This window comes from Camelus dromedarius, chromosome X (assembly GCF_036321535.1).
Source record: "Camelus dromedarius isolate mCamDro1 chromosome X, mCamDro1.pat, whole genome shotgun sequence".
NCBI classification, from domain to species: domain Eukaryota; kingdom Metazoa; phylum Chordata; class Mammalia; order Artiodactyla; family Camelidae; genus Camelus; species Camelus dromedarius.
The window spans coordinates 110,077,208-110,093,516 of record NC_087472.1 but is presented as its reverse complement, the minus strand read 5'-3'; the positions used below and the strand labels follow the sequence as shown (position 1 = coordinate 110,093,516).

At 45.7% G+C, this 16,309-nt stretch overlaps 1 long non-coding RNA gene across 1 annotated transcript in view; it reads left to right on the top strand.

The window, feature by feature from the left end:
* LOC116150842 (uncharacterized) overlaps positions 1-16,309 on the top strand; it is a 253,084-nt gene that overhangs the window by 68,334 nt on the left and 168,441 nt on the right. Inside the window, exon 3 of the long non-coding RNA XR_010379274.1 lies at positions 3,402-3,571. This is a non-coding gene — a long non-coding RNA (uncharacterized LOC116150842). The remainder of the gene's footprint in view (positions 1-3,401; positions 3,572-16,309) is intronic.

The window sequence follows — 16,309 nt, the reverse complement described above, 5'->3', positions numbered from 1 at the left end:
GTCCCCTTGCATTTTGGGGTGCTCAGTCTTCGGACCACTGTTTCTAGGTGACTTTATCCAGTTTCGTGATTCTAAACACTGGGTAAATTTTGACAACTCCTCCTAATGCAGACGTAAATATTCAAGTGTGTCCTCAACACGAACCTTCAATTTCATGTCTCAAATGAACAATTATTGTGATTTTCCCCCAACCTGCTCCCCACTCTGTTTCTTACCTCAGTAAATTGAATCATTCTCCAGTGAATTGGACCAAAACTTTGGATCAGCTTTGAATGCACTCTTTCTGTCCTCTGCCACCAAGCTATGTGTAGGACGTTCACATAGAACAAACTGTAAGAGTTTACCTTGTAAGAGTCATCCTGGCATGCTGGAGACCACTGGGCCGCTAAACCCTCACCAGTGGGGCAGGCCGGGACGTCTTTGTTGAGTTAATCTCCCATGTTCTGGCATGCCTGTGTCTCACTGGGGGCATAAAGGAAACATGTCACCTCCGGCTAATAATGTCATGTCCTAGACACTGGAGATGTGATGTCATAAAGACACAGGATGTGGTCTCCTAAGTACAGTGGACCAGTGTGATGTGGTGCAGAGTGCCAAGGTGTCTTTCCAGAGGACAGAGAGCTGCGGAGTCAGCATGGGAAGGTGAAAATGCTTTGATCATCCCAGATGATGAACCACTTCTGAAAAAGTGTTAACACCCAACATCACCTTGACCTGCTCCATTCAGTAGACCATCTCTAGAGTAGTGGCTCCCATTGCGGCTACTGTGGTAAGTTTATGGTGGTTCCTGGTTAGTTTCCATGATGCACTTGGTTTTTGTGTAGACTAGACGTGTGATTTGAACAAGGATAACATGGCACCCACTGCTCCAGCATCCTTCAAGTTTTTTAATCATGGACTAACCTTTGCAATTTCTCCTGAGTGTATTAATGTTACAGATCTACTGTCTTGGCCAATTTAGGGGATTCCACTTGGCTCTTCTTACTATGACAACCTTTACGCTTCAAATCAGAGAACCCATGTGAGGGAGGGGCCAGCTCTATGCAGTTACAGCCCAGTTATACACCTGGGAATTGGGGAAGATAACTTGGGAAGGTCTGTGGGACCATCGGAGGCACTATGAGGAGAAACTGGGTCAAAAGTCCTTATACTGCAGTCCTAAAGCTTTCTGGGTGTTCCGTTCTCTCCAGTGTTCGAGCTGTTGTCTATGGACACTGGGGAGGAAAACGAACAGAAACGTGGACTGTACATTTTTGTACCATATTACAGGGTTTTGCCTCCAGTCAGTGGGTGTGTGAGCTGCCATCCTGCTGGAAATTGAGTAAGAGACTGTGATTACCGTACTGAGGCCGTTGATGGCGGCTTTCTGCTTGACAGTTCTAGTTTCTTTTTATTAGAGAAATTGAGAGCCACCACTCGCCTCGCAGAGATGTGTGAGCCACAGATTCCCCAGGAATCAGAAACGGCGCCTGTTACTCTGGGTTGATGCCAGTTACCGTAACTAGCTTCACCTTGCTTCTGAAGACCACGTGCCGGCTCCCTTCCCGTGCCGTTCCAGGATCCAATCAGTGCCATCGATATTAGGGCATTCAGCTGTGTGGCTCCAGCATCCACTCTCAACCCTGGCCTGTGGGTAACAGCTGCCGAGTCACTCCTAAAATATTCTGACGGTCCCTCACCTGTGTGTTCCTTACCGCTTTCGTGAACGGGGCTCTTTTGAATCCTCCCAGAGCAGGGGTCAATGCCACCATGCCAGTGAATCCTCTTAACCGGTATCCAGAATCATCTACCCTGCTCCTCTGATCCCAGTCCTAAGATCCATCTCCACTCACGCCCCGGTAGCTGTCTGGGTGAGCAGCCCCTCTGGGACGCAGGCTGTCCGTTTCCACAGAGAAGGGCTCGCACTGTGATGGGACCTGGATCTAGGACTGAAGCGGCGGGTTCTCCCAGTGTGGCCAACATCGCCTGGGAAAGACTGAGGAGCACAGACTCTCCGGCCCCGCCCCGGCTCCGGCTGCATCAGAGGCTTTGAGCGGAGGGCTCAGGAATCTGTGCCTTCGCTCACCTTCCAAGTGATTCTAGGTGTGCTCACGCTGGAAGACCACAGGTCTGAGGAACACTAGGAAAGAAGGTGGTATGAACTGAGGAACATAAGCTGTGTTTTCAGAAGGTACCCCTTCCAGGTGAGACCACTGCACGGGAAGAATTGGGGCCACGTGACAGTGAGTGTTTCACAGGATGCGTGGCTGTCAAGAGCCTCAGGCTGGTTGGTTCGGGTGCTGCTCTTCCGGCCCCACGGGGCCCTGCTCTCACAGAGCAGCCCCGTCATCTTCCAGTCATCTCTGCAGCCCTGCCTCCTGATTGCCCGCCCGGGTCCTGATTTCCACCATACCCTGTCCTGCGGCTGCAGAAGCGTCTTCCTTCCAGCTTTCCTGGAGCTCTCCTTGCTTTCGCCGCAGACCGTGAATGGAGAATTAGCCACCCTGAGCTTCTCTTGCTCTTTCCGCAAGGCTTCTGACATGGTTGAACGCAGCTGCTCCACCAAGCAATCTGCCAATTATCGCTGGTCTCTGTTCCAATTAAGGGCAGAAGCCACGTGATCTCCCAAAGCCTCATCTTCCCCCAATCCCGCAACTGATCGCACTTCTCCGCAGATGAGTGTTACCAAAGGCAAGTTCGTGCAGGACGCACAGTGAGGCCAAGCAGACCAAAATGTCGGAGTTTGCAGCAGAGAAGGCTTTATTTCAGGGCCGAGCACGGAGGAAGGGGTGGTTCAGGCTCAAGAAAGCCCTGAACTCCCTGAAGGGTTTCAGCAAAGCATATTTAAAGGCCAGGTAAGGGAGGGGGTCGGGGGGCGCAGGGTAGGTGATCAGCTCCCGCACAATCCTCTGATTACCTGGCGTTGAGGCAGTGAGGCGGTCAACACTGTCAACCCCCAGGCTACGGAAGGTCTGGGGGCCTCACTCTGGTTGTAGTTAATTTCTTCCCTTAGGTGGTGATTTTTAGCATCTGAAAAACTCAGGAATACGCATGGGATAGCATTATGTGGATATTCCCGAGCAGAGCTACAGCAGAAGACATGGGGGAGGGGAGGTCTGTCCCAGGAAGGGCCTCCCCCCCCCCCCCAGGGTCCTGCTCGGTTACAAGAGTGTTTGTCATTGTGAAGCCTCTGCCTGGGCAGTGTAAACAGCACCCCATCTTCCCACAGGCCAGAGTCCCTACTGCTTCACAGAGGTGGACAGTCCAAATCCTGCATCGTCTCCTTTGGAGGACGTCGGCTTTTTAGTCCAAGAAAGGGCCTGGGTTCCCTGGAGGGCAGCGCCTGAGGCCGACCTTGTGGACGGATGCTTTATGGGGCAGATGAAGCGCACGGAAACTGAGTGAGAGTTGGTGTCTTACAGAACTGGTCGCGCGGCGAGGCTGGAAAACCCACTGGCTGCTCAGGTGGACGGGACTTGTCTGAAGAGGAAGCATGAGGCCAGCAGAAGTCCCTGCAGGAGAGTGGAAGTACTGTTTGTGCATCCCACGGGAGCAGCCCCACAGGATATGAGTATTCTCAGCTGCCGTGGTGGTAAGTCACATTTCACTACGCTGCGTGCTTTCTTTCAGAAACATTTGGTCCTCGATGCTACTGGAAATACATTCGAGGCTTATTACCATAGTTGCTGCCTTACAGAAGCTGCCTGGACAGGGCCAGGGTGACAGTAGGCAGTGCCAAGGATTACGAGCCTTGTAGGAGGCCACGTGATGAGAAATCTCTAACAGCGTTGCCCGTGTTCCCAAACCTAGTCCTCTGTCACTACTCCTCACTGGTAGCCGGCAAAGGTGGACAATCCCAGGGGTATGACTGCCTGCCCGCTGGGACCCAGAAAAGTAAAGCTGCTGTTCCAGCAGCTGGGCTTGGATTTTGTCAGACATGTCCGAAAGCAGAGTTCAGCTCAGGGAGGTGGTTGCCTCAACTGCATGGGAGGTTGCGTTCCAGGCCCCCCAGAAAACAGCATCCATTGGCAACAGGGACCAGCGTCTCTGCACTAAGGACTTTATGACAGTGGCGGGCGGTCGGCTTCAGATTGTCAAGGAAGAGAGCATTCCCTCCTGATTTAAGCCGTTTCTCTTTCTTCTTTGATTGAAAGGTAAAAGGCGGTTGATCATTTCCACCTGGCCTACGTCTGCCCCCCGTCAAATCCTTTTTTTTTTTTTTAATTAGTAATTATGTAGACAGGAGGACTGTAGGCTGTTCACTCAGAAAATGCCGTATACCTTGACTTTATAAAGTCTCATCGCATAAGTCTTGGGAGATGGAGAGGGTTTGATTTCATCATTATGCTTTCTGTGACGTCATTGTAGTATTACCTAGCTGTGGAAATGTCTGTGGGTCATTTTGAATTTGTCCATTCATGTTGTGTGTGTCAGACACCGTGCTAGGTGTGAGGGATACAGGAATGAGTTAAAAACACTGAAGACTTCCTTCTTGGACTTTTTTTCATCTTCTTTTCGACTTTAGCTTCCTTTCAAATAATTCCTTTGAGAACCTAACAGTATTATGATTGTTGTTGAGGCTAAGTAAATTTCCCTTCAGTTGTCGCCCAGGATCCAGACCCGACTTAATGGGTTATTTCTCAAATTCTGTCAAAACAGTAGTCTTGAAAGCCAGCTCTAAGTGAGTACTTAGCTTCTAAAGGAGATTGCTTTGGATTACCCGTCAGTTTCTCTCCATTGATCTGTTCTCTGGTCTCTGCTCATATTAATTATTTTGCTTTGATTACAGAATCAAATAGAAACTTCTTTGATACCTTTAAAATAAAAATGCAGTTAAGAACCACAGGGTTTTTTTTTTTCCCCCCATACAGAATATTTTATGTTTTAGTCTAAGAACATTTTTTACAAAGTCATTCACTGAGTTGGCCAACCACTGATGCTGCTCTGCATATATCTCACCTTCGCTGGTCTGGAGCCTCACACTGGATTTCTTTTCCAGCCTGTTCTCCAAATGTGAGACTCTGTTCATAACGAGGTGTTGAATTAAGCTGCTCAACAATCACCTCATTGTTCTCTTAATTTTATTTCCTAAGATTCGGTGCCACTTCTATCTTCTTGTCTTGGCCAAGGACCAAAAATAAGATAATCATTTTGATTTTTATCTTGGGTCTAATTAGGGGGAAAAGTCAACATAAAGCGTTTGTTAATATACTCGGCCGTATACAGAAGTCTATTCCCAGGAGCTTTCTGATGAAATTACATGAGATACATACTTTTGTACATGAATTTGAAATATTAGGAAGAGAACGCTGGCTGACTTCATCCTTTCTAAAGTCCTTCCTGTGGTATTCTCTACTTACAGTCAAAATGTCATCTTTCAAATAATTTTTTACACCTAAACTAATGTTATTTTTAATGATATACATATCTATGTGTGTAAACACAGCCACACTCCCCTTCACCCACATCCACATAGTTACAGAAATACATTAATTATGGGCTTTGGAAGCATATAGCTATGAAAAAATAGATGTTTATAGTAATCTGGCTTTAAGAACCTTCCAAGATAGAGATTTTTAGTAAATAAACTTAAAGGTAAATGTGTAAACAGAATCCAGTGACACCGTGCACTTGGACCATTTCTTACGGTGTCTTGTTGGCATTTTCTGCCCCCGAGGTCCATGTTTTAAAAACAACTTTTAGACTCCCCATGGCTTACCCAATCCTTAGGAAATAAATCATTCTTGAATGTAAATGTCAGTACTTCCTTCACTTAAAGGTTGCCTTGTAGTTAAAATTTCTATATATATATAGAAATTATATATATATATATGTCATGTGTATACAGTATATATAATAATATACATAATAACTAATGTATGTTGGTATAATATGTATTACAACTAATTGTTTTTATAGATTATGTAGACTGCAAATATGATATATAATAGTGTATATGATGAGTAATGTATATCAGTAGATAATGTATATTACAATTCATGTTACCCATGTATCTACACATCTGTCTTTATAAAAATCTTCCAGTCTTATCTTTTCTACAAAGTCTTAGGGAGAATTGCCAGTTTCGACTGGAGCACCTGTTACTCCGAAGTCAGCTGAAGTAGCTTTTCTTCAACAACCGGGGGGGTGGGGGGTGGGGGGAGACTAGGCTGAGATCCCATATACAGCAAAGTTTTGCATAATCAAAGAAAGCAGAAAATCCTTGAAAAAAGCCAGACATCAGTTAAGCTTTCAGCATCTGATAGATAATAAAAGGAAGCGCATTCCAGCCCATAGAGTGATTAGGAGATCTAAGAAATCCTGCCGGCAGAAGTTGAGCAGTGCCCTTAATCATCTCCCCGTAGGAGAGGAGAGTAGGAGAGGAGACGGGGCTGAGGATTAAAGGGTCATTCCCCAAGCATCCAGAGCTTCTGAAGCACTAGTTTAATTAAAAGGTGAAGCAACTGTTCACGCAGTTGTCCAGAAGTTCACAAGTTAACACACTGGGTTGAAGCCGTGTTCCTGTTAATCATGGGAGAAAATGACAGGCTTCTTCTTTGGGAAATCTTGGCAGGGAAGCAGATTTTTAAATTTAGAGAAATCGAGTGAAATTTGTGGTGATGGAGGTTAACTATACTTATTGTGGCGATCCTTTTATCATATATACACACATCACATCATTCTGTTGTGCACCTGAAACGGATGTAATCTTACGTGTCAATTAGATTTCAATATTGAAAAAAAAATCAAGTCAAATTTAATTTTTTTAAGTTGTGGATAAAAGAATGTTGATGAAAGATTCCACTTTCAAATGCACTTCAGGATAATTAATGAAATACAATAGTAAATTTTAAAACATTGTTTAGCAAAATATTCTTGCAAGCACATGACCTTGACTTTTCTGTGATTATTGTCTAATCATGTCTGTTGATTAAGGTATTGCTTGTGAAGTCCTTGTATGGTGCTAGAGAAGGGTGTTAACTTTTCTATTCCCATGTGGTAACTGGAATTGTGTTATCTCTCTCCCACACCTTTTCCTTCCTTCTTTCCTCCAGTATTTATTTAATAAATGACCATGTATCATAACACATTCTAAAATTTGAAAGGAGAAAATTGATGAAGCCACAAAATGTATCTTTATGAAATATTATGCCCCCCCCCCCCCGTCGACAGAACTTTACCTGTAATGTGAGGAAGACTGCTCTGAAAGACACCTGGGACATGAAGAGCAGTTGAAATTACGTTTTGGGGACTCAGTTTAAAGGGTCAGAAGTTACGTTTTCAGAGTGACTACTCGTGACTGGGGTTGAACACTTTTTCCCTAGAGAGGGCAGATGGAGCGCTGGGATGCTCGCTTCATGTCCGAGGATTTGCTGTGCTGGGGTGGGGCTGGGTGGCAGCTTTTGGTTCGACTTTCTCTGTAGGAGACGTGGCCTGCTGAGTGTTTTGTGAACCTCTCCCTGTGGTGGGGCTTCGGGTGCTAAGCGTGGCAAGACATCTTGCTCTGCTTTCTGAGCCAGGTACCGTCTTCCAGGCTGAGGCGGGCACATTCCGATCCGTCAGCCAGCCCGGGAGGTGTTCAAGCCTTAGCTGGACTTCCCTTCCCCAGCGGTGTCTGTCCAGCGGTGGCCAGTCCCTTCCTCTCCAGGCCTTTGTGTCTTCGCTTAGCAGAAATCTCCCGACAGGAAGAGGGTACAGCCCTTGCCCACTGAGGAGAAGCTTGATGTCTGCTGGAGTTCAGATTCTTGGTGGTGTTTTTCTTTTTAATTGAAGTATAGTTGATTTATAATATTATACTAGTTTAAGGTGTACAGTGTAATGTTTCAGTATTCTTAAAGATTATGTGCCATTACAATTTATTCCAAAATAATGGCTCTAATTCCCTGTACTGTGCAATATACCTCTGTTGCTTATCTAATTTATACGTAGTAGTTTCTGGTTCTTAATCCTCTACCCCTATTTTGCCATGTCCCTCCCTTCCCTTTCCCCACTGGTAAATACTACTTTGTTCTCTGTATCTGTGTGTCTCTTTCTGTTTTGCTGTATACGTTTGTTTATTTTTTAGATTCCATATATCTACATATAAGTGATAACATACAGTCCTTGTCTGACTTATTTCACTAAGCATAATATTCTCTAGATCCATCCATGTTGGTGCAAATTTCAGCATTTCACTCTTTCTTTATGTCTGACTGATACTCCATTGTGTGTGTATATATACACCGTATCTTCTTTATCCATTTGTCTGTTGATGGATACTTGTGTTGCTTCTGTATCTTATTTATTATAAATGGTGTCACTATGAACATCGGGGCTGGAGGTATCTTTTCAAATCAGCGTGTTTCTGTTTTCCTGGATATATACCCAGGAGTGGAACTGCTGGATCATACGGTCGTGCTATTGATGACGTAGCTTGAAATTAAATTCACTTTTACTGCGGTGAACACAAAACATCTTCATTGTAGATTCCATTCTTCTCTGCTCCCCAAGTGGAGCCATGACCCACTCTCTAAACCATGCCCCTCATGGAAGTGTTCCCTTTTGTTCAAAAGACACCAACTTTGCTAAAACTATTTTTGTCAAGTAACTCTGTGCAGCAGAGTTCTCACAAGCAGGAAGAAAGCCATTCTTGGCAGGACCAGGGACAGTTAACTCAGGTTGGTTTCTGTGTCTCGCTCAGTTTTGAAGTTGAAGTAGATGACAGCATTGTCCTCGCGCCCTCTTGGCAGGTGCAATATGGCACTTGCTGTGAGAGTAGCCCTGTTCTGGTCAGTCCTGCACTGTGATCCCTCAGAGTACAGAAGACTTACGACCCGGAGAGATGCAGTGCGTTTCTCAAGCCCACGGTCGTCCCGTGGCAAAGCCACAGTCGAACCCTAGAGCCTGTGAGTCCGCTCCTCGTGGTCCTAACTGCTGATTCTATTTTCATAATCTCTCACTGGATACTAGGTAAATGCCTTTGTCGTTAAAGAAATAAACATCTGGAACACGGCGTCAGTGAGACTGTGAACAGCAGAGCTCTAACCACCGCTCTGGTGGTTTTATGAAAGACAGTGCTGCGTGGAATTTAGATCCGACACGATCCCTCATTAGTGAGGTAATAAGCACTAATGCATGGAAAAGTGTCTGACGAGAGTGCAAACAAAAGCCTTCAGCTCCTCAGCTCAGTGAGGAAGCCCGGGTTTCATGGACTTAAACTGCTCAGTGATGCGTGACGCAGGCTTTGCTTGGGGCGGTCGTCCTTACGTTCGGTGCATTTTCAAACGGAAAGGTGCAGTTCACACAGACACAGTGAGAAGTTGAGGTGGAGGTGGATCTTCTTTTATTTTAGAATATTAAAATGAAATACATCTTAGGTTGTAACTGCCACAATCAGTTAATTTGAGGAGAATCATCCTTTAGTGATTTGATGAGGCCCGTTGATGGCGGGGAACTAAGGCTGCTCGCCAGAGACCCCACGCTTTCCTACCACATTCAGCGTGGAAGCAGGAATCCCGCTCTCAGCGAGATGCTGCGGCCTGTGTCTTTTGGGGCAGTGGGAGCGTGTGAGAGGGGAATACATGCAACGACTTGTAGAGATGTTTTGTAATCAGCTATATTTTTTAGATTTGGACTTTAAGCAAAACTGTGGGAGCTATTCTGGTCCAGAAAGAACAGACAGTAACCCACTTCTTTAACCCAAGTGCCCCGGAATCCAAACAAGCCAAAGGACATGGTTTCTCCCTGCTGTTACCTGAAAACTGGGTTCACCTCTTGGTGGGGGTCCAGCCAGAACACACAACCAAGCCAAAGAGTGGGAGAAGGAAGGTTTATTTCTTCCAGCAAGTAAGGACAACACTGGGGATCTTTCCCAAAGCAATGTCCCCCAGAACAGCAAAATTGGGGAAGTTTTAAGTGAAGGGTCCATGTATATCCAGGAAGGGACCTGGGCATTGAATGCATGTTCATGAAGGGGCTTGAGCAGAGAAGAATTTGGCATAAAATTGGGGCAAAAGTGTGTAGAGTCTAAGCTTTAGTTAATTGAAACCACGAAGGTCAGAAAAGGTTAACGTCATTGTCCCTTTGGTTCTGACCAGTCTGGGTCTCAGTGTGAAGTCACCATCCTCCGCCTGGGCGAGGGCCTTGGTGCCTGCAGAGCTCATGGATCTGTGTCCGGCTGTTGTGTAGATCCCTTGAGGAGGAACCAGGGCTTGGTTGTAGAGCTGAACTCTTGTCTGCCTGCTTTCCCTTTGTTCTGGCATTCCCTCACTTCCCTTAAGACCGTGAGTTACTGAGACCTGTTCAAGGGCACGCCTTGTGGCCAAGCTTTGATCACAAACTGGCTTAGGCCCAACGTGGCTTCTCTTAGGTCAAGGAAGCTATGCCTGGTTCCCTGGTTCTCTTTCTTCAGGGAACCCCTACCCTGTCTGCTTGCTACAGCCAAAGCCCAAAGTACACATTCAGAGTCGATGACCTGAATGTCAGCTGCTCATAGGAGTTCTGCGCTCACCGTGGGAATGTGTGTGATGTTCTCAGGCGCCGTTCTCTGTGTAGTACACAGCCTGAGTCAGACCCTGAGAAACTCCCCCGTGGAATTCAGTTCCTCAGTTCCTTGTTCTTTATTTCTCCACTACCAGCAAAATCTAAGGAATATACTCATCTGTTGTTGCCATTTGTTTCTTGGGAACAAACAGAACATCTAGAAAGGAGAGGCGCATGATTTGTGTCAATTGAAAAAGAAAAGCTGGCAACCTGAAAGTAGAGAGTTATGCCTGATTTGGAGACCTTACTGAGGATTATACCTGGGGAGGCAGCCTCTCAGGTAGCTCTGAGGAACTGTTACAGAGACGTCAGGGAGGAGCTAGGGTATATGGGAATTTTTGCCAGGAAATGAAAAGAAAAACTTACAACATACAGGTGAACCTCAAGAGATTACTGCTAATTGTAAAAAAAACAGCAGACATCTCAAGTTAATGATTTTAGTGCTTTTCTATGTGTGGGAAGATGCAAGAGTCTGGGGTCACTGACAGGATTCCTTTGATGTGCATCGTAGCTCTCGGGGCCAGTGTCCTGTTTTTCTCCATCCTGAATCCCTTGGTGCAGGGGCTGATGGCTGGATGGCTACAGCATCCTTTGTGTAGTGAAATGGCAGGTGACAGCCTTTGTCCACGTGTGACTAAGATGAGACTGGACCCAGCCCTTGCATCCTGATGGCATGAGGGGCTTTCCAATCTCAGACGTTTCCAGTCTCCTCAAATGGATGGGAATCCTGCTCACCTTCCCTTGCACTTGGCAAGATCTCCTTTCTTACCAGGAGTGGCATTTCTCTGTCATTGAAATACCCAGAAGAGTGACAGAAGCGTGTTATGTGGATGTCATCTTTTTCCTCCTGGAATCTGTCCAGATTTTCAGCGCACACCTATGAAAAAGGAGCCTGAGCTTAAGCTAAGAACCAGCCAATTTCACCAACAAAACCACCCTGGTGTTTCCATCACGGCTTCTTCAACTTTCTGTCTGCTTTTAATTTTGAGGTTTGTTTTTATATAGACTTTATTTTCTAGGAAAAATTGAGCAGAAAAGTACAGACAGTTCCCATACAACCCCCAGGTTTGATTTTAATGATGGTAGAATCTTTTATTGTCCTCTAGGAAAAATAACATAGAAAAGAAAGACTCTATCCCTGTTTTGCAAAAGGATAAAAGAGTGGATATCAGATGATGGCTGATACTTGGCTGCCTGGAGCAGGTTTTATCCCCCTCAGGCAGGAACTTTGTCCCCCAGGGGGTCTTTTCTTTGTCCCAATTTACCACTAGGTTGGACGTTTTCATTATTACGGTTTCCCTAGAGTGTCTCTTCCTCCCTCTTAGCCACCACTGTATCAGGTCTGGGGCTTGCAGACCTTTTATCACCCCAGAACGATTTCCTAGAAATGGATGGAACCACCTGTAATATCAAGTTATTGTCATTAAACCCAGTCTGTTCTCGTGGCAGGAGTTATTACGTCTTGCAAAGAGAGACTTTGCAGACACATAAGTCATCGAAGCCCAAACAAAAGAGCAAATAAACCACTTGGCCTGGGGATTGGACGGTGGGAAGAGGTAGCATTCAACAGGGGAACCTTTTCAAATTCCAACCGTGAGCTTTGAACTCCACAACTTGCAGCGTCTTTATGTCCTGACTGATCCCAGCCTGCTTTGAAAATTGTTTTATCTCCTACCATTCAGAGCCTGCTAGTCCATTTCGATGAGGAATTGATCAATTGTGCATCATCTTTCTGCATGTGCTTTTGAGTGGCTTGTATAGGTCTTGAAGACTTGCCAAGCCCGGGGTCATTAGCAAGACACAAGTTCCCCTTAGAAAGGGAGCTGCAGACGCAGAATGACGGTGGTGCACATTTGAACCTGGAGGCAGTGTGGGGAACCTTCCCCCGTAAAACCGGGCCTCTGGGCTCAGGATCGTCAGCCACACAGTGAGCAAAGTACGGACACAGCTCTCCACCTGGGAAAGAAAAATGATCGCACCTGCAGAGGTGGTTTACAACCCACAGTGCTGTTCTTCAGGGTCAGGCGAAACAAAGATGCCTTTCACCAGCACCGGCTCGCATCCTAATCCACTCTTTGTCAGTCCGTGTCCCGCCGTCTCCCCCCCCTGCATTTGAGTTATTCCTAAAGCCGTGGCTGAGTCGTGCTGGAAGAAGCAATTTTATGACGGAGACATTGTCCGAGCAGAAACCCCGGTCCCTGGGAATTCTCCCATGGTAGTTATGAAAGTTCACGGTGACATGAAATGACATCATGGAGACTTAACAACTATGGAGCCAATGAAACAGGCGGTGATTCTAGGGGAAATGCACGTGTTTCTGTTTGGGTCTCTCTTCCTATTAGAAATGGCATGATTGACTCAGCTGGGGAATGTATGGTGCAGCGAGGATTCCATTGGTTCCGTGTCCTCCTTCTGTCCCTCGTAATTACATTTCTTTGTGGTTGTTTCCACCCGTGGTTCATAAATCATCATGTACAGGGAAGCAGTTGCCTCATCACACAGCACTTCCAATGGATAGAGACATCGTGTCTGCTGTCCCACATAAGCCACTGTCCTCTTAGCAATATACGTGAGTAAAACGCTGAACGTAGGAGAAAAATGCTGCCTCCAGGCCTCATCAAGATTCAAGTCCAAGGTTCAGGAAACTCCTTCTGTAAGGATCTGATTGTAAAGTTTTTGAGCGTTTGCCAGCCGAGAAGCCTCATGCCGTGTTTCTGTGGGTGAAAGCAGACAGTACAGAAGTGAATGGAGGGCTGGCTGTGTTCAGGGGGCACAGGACGGGGCTGGCCGGATGTGCTCCCCCTCTCTGACCCCCGGGTAGAAACTAAATGTCCCTTCAGGAGCCACTCCCGAACGTGGGCAGTGGCCGTTTGGAAGGCTGTGTATGGGGGCTGAGTCACAGCCAGCTAGATGAAGGCCACTGATGACTTCTTCCGTGGTGGCCTTGGTGCTGGCTTAGGTGTCCCTACAATAACACAGATCAGGCCTTGCAGTTACTGATCCCATTCTACCGGCCGAGAAGCGGAGGCAAAGCAACACGGAGTCTTTTCAAAATCTCACTGGTGAGAGGTGGATGTCTGTGTGGACATAGCTGAGCTTGGGTGGGAATGTCCGCCAAGACGCTCGATGTTGCCCAGTGAGCAGGGTGCACACAGAGGTCTGCCTCTCCCCTCTAGCCTCTCCTTTCGAATTGTTTTTCCATCTCATTTGGTAATGTTTATCTTCCGACCACATCTGTGTATATTCACACATAAATGTGTGTGTATGCACACACGTGTCTGTGTATGTCTGTGTGTGTGTGTATGCATGGCATGTATTTACAAGTAGCATTCTCTAGTCATTCCCATGTGTGGCCTAACCACTAAATTGTATTAATTCAGCATCGTTGTGATTAAGGTAGCCTTGGATATTTAAACAGCCTTAGACTGTGGAAGTAGGTATTAAAGCTGTTAAATCTTTGACCTTTATAGTCCCTTAATATGATTGCTCTGAACCAGTTTGAGGAGGAAATTTTGAGCAGGCAGCCACAGATGCGCAGACGGGCATGTACCATCACCCAAACTTCATACCTGGAGAAAAGTCATGAGTTGTAACTGAGGGGATCAAAATGTGTTGAGGCTTACAGGCTCCATGAACTCTTAGTAAAATGATTCTACAGGAAAATTCCTCCATACACCACTAAATAGGTGTGATTTTGGTATCTCTCCTACAGCTTTTCCTTTTTTTCCATTTTTTACGATGTTTATGTATCTGCGTATGTATTTATCCATGTCTTTCAATCATCTGTCCACTCATTGCCTTATTTTAATAAAATGCTATAAACATAATGCATACATACATAGGCTCCTGTTTTCCCTCTGAATATTTTGTCACAAATGCTGCCCCATGTGGCTGAAAATTCCTCATATGGTCATGATTTTTAATTTTCAGGTTTTGTCCACAACTTGTTGGCTATGAGTTTTTTGTTCATTTTGAAAAGTTACGTGATCAGGGTTTTTGCTATCATAGTCAAAGCTGTAAAGGCTTATTTAATATCAGGCTCAGAAAATGTGTCGGTTATCCTACTTGTTTGTGTTATGTCAAAGGAGAAAAAACAGCTGGTAACGTTTAGCAGTGATGGAGAAAGTTAAGGGGATTTCTCCACGTTTCCAGCTTAGAGTGTTTTGCCGTTGTGTTACGTTTTAAAAGGTTACACAAGTGTTTATCGGCTGTTACCTCTTCAACTGTGTTTTGCCATCTTTGGGGTCACCCTCTATTTGTGCATCGCTCTTGGAATTGACGTATGTTTGTTCAGAACAGAATGCCATTCAATTGGGCATCCTGGCTTGAAATGGAACAAAGTAAATAGAACAAGGTGGTAAAGGGTTCTGTGTTCTAGCAGTGGATTAGTACATTATGTCCCTGGGGAACACTGTGTGTTCAGAAGATTTGACAGACCGTGATCGATGAAGGCAAAGATTATTTTCAGTGGTGAGTGGCTTAACCGTGTTGCTCAGTCTGCCACGGCCTACACACTGATTTGGGTGCTAAAAGTGAAACAGAATTAAAACACACCAGGTCAAGAGATCCCTTTAGAGTCTGAGTCTAGAGAAAGTTGACGTGGAAGTTAACACATTTATTTCTTTTTTGCACTCATGCATATGTGTTCATGTATACACACACACACACACACACATACGCACACACACCTGGCAATGTATTATCTATCTATTTATGTCTCTGCCTATAACAAGCATGACAAGGACCTTTGATGGTGCGTGGTTGTGTTCTCATCCAAGCTCCCCTCAGCCATTTACAAAGACGTTGATGAAGTTTTACTACCAGAGACGTGGCGTTGCACCTGTTGGGAAGGAAGAAATATTCCTCTACTTTTCTAGGTTGTCCTGGCTGGTTTAGGAATTAAACTGACATGATTCGGGTTAGCAGGAGAAAAACAGGAAACAAAAGTTGAATGACATGTATACATGGGTGAGACTCAGGGAATACAAAATGACCCAAACCCTCAGCTTAAAAAACCATCTTAAGGCAAGGACAAAAGAGGATATTGGAGTAGTGGTTTAGGACTTCAAAGGGGAGGAAGGCAGTTCACAGGGACATGGAAAAGCTAATGTTTGGTAAATAGACATTGCTGTGTGAGGCAGACAGTGGGACGCGTGGTGGACTCCTATTCCCGGGCCCTGCTGAGTTTCCCCCACCACACCTGGGGACACCTCTCTTCCTGGAACTGGCCCTCTATCTAAATTATTTTAGTCAGCTCAGGGAGTTGTCTACCTGACTGGTTCTTTTCAGTTCAGAGTAACCCGCATGCCAAAGAGACGTTGTGTGGGGGGTGGCCAGTCTTGCTTCCCCGCTCAGTCTTGGTGATTGTCCCTGTCTAGAATAAACAAATCTAAAAGGTCTGAAAATCATGGCCAGAAAACTTGGGGAAATCTGGAGAAAGTCATACCTTCCTCAGAAAGTATGGGAAACGAGGAGATAAATCTTCACTATCAAAACCCCAGCTTTTGCGTTTCTCCTAGTCCATCGTCACTTGGGCTCCCACACCCTGCCCCCCCTCCCTTCCCCTTTAAGCGGCAGTCAGGGATCCCAGCTGGAAATAAAAGACGGAAATCAGCCCCAGGCTTTTACTTTCCTGCAGGAAAAGGTTTTAAATTAGGAGACAGGAGTAGAATGTAAAAATACGCATGACATTTACATATGAAGCGGAAGCCTTGGAAGAGTTGTGGGTAGTTTGTGGTTTTAGCACATTTTTCTCCTCCGACCCCTCAGTTTAGTCCCCTTGGGGCAAGAGCAGAGTGTCTGGCCATGA